Source organism: Tupaia chinensis, unplaced genomic scaffold (genome assembly GCF_000334495.1).
Source record: "Tupaia chinensis unplaced genomic scaffold, TupChi_1.0 Scaffold000054_1, whole genome shotgun sequence".
NCBI classification, from domain to species: Eukaryota; Metazoa; Chordata; class Mammalia; order Scandentia; family Tupaiidae; genus Tupaia; species Tupaia belangeri.
The window spans coordinates 4,621,817-4,625,821 of record NW_006159512.1 but is presented as its reverse complement, the minus strand read 5'-3'; the positions used below and the strand labels follow the sequence as shown (position 1 = coordinate 4,625,821).

At 36.4% G+C, this 4,005-nt stretch overlaps 1 pseudogene; it reads left to right on the top strand.

Moving 5' to 3' along the window:
- The first annotated feature begins 297 nt into the window (after nucleotides 1–297).
- On the top strand, nucleotides 298–1,535 carry LOC106735997 (lupus La protein pseudogene; annotated as a pseudogene).
- Nucleotides 1,536–4,005: the final 2,470 nt, after the last annotated feature.

Sequence of the window (4,005 nt, the reverse complement as noted above, 5' to 3'; positions counted from 1 at the left end):
TGCCCAGAATTCCAGGAGGAAAATGGAGAAGGGATTGCAGCATGACCATTCAATCTGAGGGGTTATTACTCATTTTTCCTCTCATTTCTCTTTCTGTCTCTCCAGCAAATGCATGTGCTCTATGGCAAAAATCTTTAAAAAAAAAAGAAGAAAAAGAAAAGAAAAGAAAAGAAAAGAAAAGAAAAGAAAAGAAAAGAAAAGAAAAGAAAAGAAAAGAAAAGAAAAGAAAAAAAGAAAGAAAGAAAGAAAGAAAGAAAGAAAGAAAATAAGGGAGAGAGAGCTAGGCCAGCGGGTGTTGCTGGGAAGTGGAGACGTTGCCGTGGCTGTTAGTGAGCCTGTGGAACGCCTCTGCGGGACCTGGCCCTAAAGATAGCCACAATGGCTGAAGATGGTGATAATGAAAAAATGGCTACTCTGGAGGCCAAAATCTGTCATCAGATTGAGTATTATTTTGGAGACTTCACTTTGCCACGGGACAAGTTTTTAAAGGAACAGATAAAACTGGATTAAGGCTGGGTACCTTTGGAGATAATGATAAAATTCAATAGGTTAAACCATCTAACGACAGACTTTAATGTAATAGTGGAAGCGTTGAGCAAATCCAAGGCAGAACTCATGGAAATCAGTGAAGATAAAACTAAAATCAGGAGGTCTCCAAGCAAACCCCTCCCTGAAGTGACTGATGAGTATAAAAATGATGTTAAAAACAGATCTGTTTATATTAAAGGCTTCCCAACTGATGCAACCCTTGATGATATAAAGGAATGGTTAGAAGGTAAAGGTGAAATACTAAATATTCAGATGAGAAGAACATTGCAGAAAGCATTTAAGGGATCAATATTTGCTGTGTTTGAAAACAATGCTTGCTGAAATTTTCGGGTGACTTAGATGATCAGTCCTGTAGAGAAGATTTGCACATCCTTTTCTCAAATCATGGTGAAATAAAATGGATAGATTTTATCAGAGGAGCAAAAGAGGGCATAATTTTGTTTAAAGAAAAAGCCAAGAAAACCCTAGAAAAAGCCAAAGATGAAAATAATGGTAACCTACAATTAAGGAACAAAGCAGTCACTTGGGAAGTACTAGAAGGAGAGGTAGAAAAAGCTGCATTGAAAAAAATCATAGAAGATCAGCAAGAATCCCTAAACAAATGGAAGTCAAGAGGTCACAAATTTAAAGGAAAAGGAAATAAAGCCTCAACCTGCGTCTGCTAAAGCAAAAGTACAGTTTCAGGGCAAGAAAACCAAATTCGATAGTGATGATGACTTTGATGAATATGAACCATCAACTCGACCAGTGAAAAGAGCAAGAGAAGAAACAGCCACGAAAGAACCTGCATCAAAACAACAGAAAGCATAAAATGGAGTGGAGACCAGTAGTTTAGTGAACACATTTTTTATTCATTTTAATTAGGTTTAAGCTGCCTTTTGTCTTTGAAGCCTTTTAAAAAGAAAACCAAATTAGGTCCACTTCAATGTCCACCTGTAAGAACAAAATTTTTTTTGTTGTTTAACTTGTCTTTTTGTTTTGTTTTGTTACCCTCATGAGATTTTTTTTTAAATGTATAGTTCTGTTTGTGTTATTCAGATGATTCAAATATCAACAGGAAGACTCTTCTGCTAAATTGCTTTTGTAATATGAGGATGTATTAGTACAAACTAATAAAATGTACACTATATAAAAGAAAAAAGAAAATAAGGGAGAAAGAAAGAAGAAAGAAAAAAAAGAAAGAAAGAAGAAAGAAAAGAAAAGGAAAGGAAAAAAAAGAAAAGAAAAAGAAAGGGAGAAAGAAAAAGAAAAACATGCCAGGCACATTTGTGTGTGCACAAAATTTGGAGAAGAACATGGAGGAAGAGGGATTCCAAATAAAAAAAGTAACAATGGACCTGTGTTAATAAAGAATAGGGTCCAGCCTGTGTTGTGGTGGTTAAGGTGTTTGGACAGTATTGTTCAAATCTAGGACCAGGCAGCTTGAAAAACACACTGGGAGAACCAGCAGATGACATGATGGTTATGTCACTGGATTTCACGTAGTCAATCGTAGTTCAAGTGCCAGACCTGGTGGATTAAAACTCACACCCGGCGGCTTAAAACACACATGTGTGCATGCCCAAAATTTCAAGAGGAGAATGGAAGAGAAGGGACTGCAACATGGTCATCCCCCTTGGGAGGTGATTTCTCACTTTCTGTCTGTCTCTCCAGTGAGTGCACACAACCTATAGCAAAAATCTCTCAAAAAACAGGAAGAAAGAAAGGAAGGAAGGTAGGAAGGAAGGAAGGAAGGAAGGAAGGAAAGAAGGAAGGAAGGAAGGAAGGAAGGAAGGAAAGAAGGAAGGAAGGAAGGAAGGAAGGAAGGAAAGAAGGAAGGAAGGAAGGAAGGAAGGAAGGAAAGAAGGAAGGAAGAAAAAGAAAAAACAAAGAGAAAGAAAGAAAGAAAGAAAGAAAGAAAGAAAGAAAGAAAGAAAAGAAAGAAAGAGAAAGAAAGAAAAAGAAAGAAGGAGGAGAGAAAGAAAAGGAAGAGAGAAAGAAAGAAAAGAAAGAAAAACACACTGGGTGCAGGGTGCATGTGCCTGCATGCTCAAAATTCCTAGAGGAGATAGGAGAAGGGATTGTGATGCATCCTGCATAGAAATGCTTTCTCACTCTTTCTCTCTCTCTGTTTCTCTTTGGCAAGCATATGAACCCTCTAGAAAATTAAAAAAAAATAAAAATAAAAATAAGCAACAGAGTTTCTTTGTTTTATTTATTTATTTATTTATTTATTGCCATGCTCAATCATTTCTCCTTTCTTGTAGCTTTATTTTCTATTATTAAATAGTTCCTTCAAATATTTCCTAAAGTTTATCCCATGTTAAATTTCACCCTAATCGTTTCATATTATGCTTTCTGTATTACTATTAACAAATACATTGAAAACCTTCAAGGGGCTGGCAGTGGCATGGTGGTTAAAAGCGCTGGATTCCCACATGGCTGACCATGGTTATAGTCCCAGACCTTGCTCTCTCACTTTCCCTTTCTCTCTGTCTCTCTCTGGTCAAATTGAAAATAATAATAATAACAAATGAGATTAAATAATTCTTTTTAAAAAAGAAAATCTTCAGTATGTTTTCTTTTTCATCTTTTTCAGTCACACATTTATTACAGTGTTAAACCAAACTACATCAGCCTGGGAAGTTCTCTGTTTGCATATCTGAGTTCTTGGAAACAAGGCACAATCTAATTTAAGAGACTGTTCTGTAACAATTGAGTCCCAGCCATTCACAGTAGTGGGCTTCAGTTAGTCACAGATAGCTTGCTGTTTAATCTGTGTTTAAATATGAAAATATCGTTAAAAGAAAAACAAACCAGCCAATTTAATAGAGTAGAGTTTTAATAGAGCAAATCTTAACACGATTTAAATTGGGCAGTTGTCCCTGGACTTCCAGACAACTCCAGCCAGCCACATGGTCAGCTTAGCATTTGTCAGCAGAACAGGAAAGTGTCCTACAAAAAAATGTAAGCGAGGTAGAGAAATCATTGGTTACATTCTGAAGTTTGTCTGTATTAACATGGTTTAAAAGGTGGGATGCCCATGATTGACTGAAGCCTAGCCGCTGTGATTGGCTATAACCTAGCAACCAGCTCAGAAAAACAGCCTAACTGTTTGATTTTGGTTTATCCATAGGAATTAAAGTGTGGGAGTATAATGGCTGTTTTAGGCCCAAATAATTTAATTTAACAATATCAAGCTGTAACCAATGCACCTTCTCACTTCCCTCACTTCCACTTTGCCTTGTCCATAAATGTTATTGACCATATAAAAACCCAAAGTTCCTCGAAACCAGTCTGGGGATATCTCGATTCTTGAAATGTTCTTTGCTCAATTAAACACTGCCAAATTAAATTGTGTAAAGTTTTTCTTGTAACAGAAGTGAGAACAAGTCTTCATGTCAATTATCTCCAAAACTTCTTTCTCAATTTCAGCCATCATTTTCTTTCTTCCTTTCCCTTCTTTCCCTTCTTTCC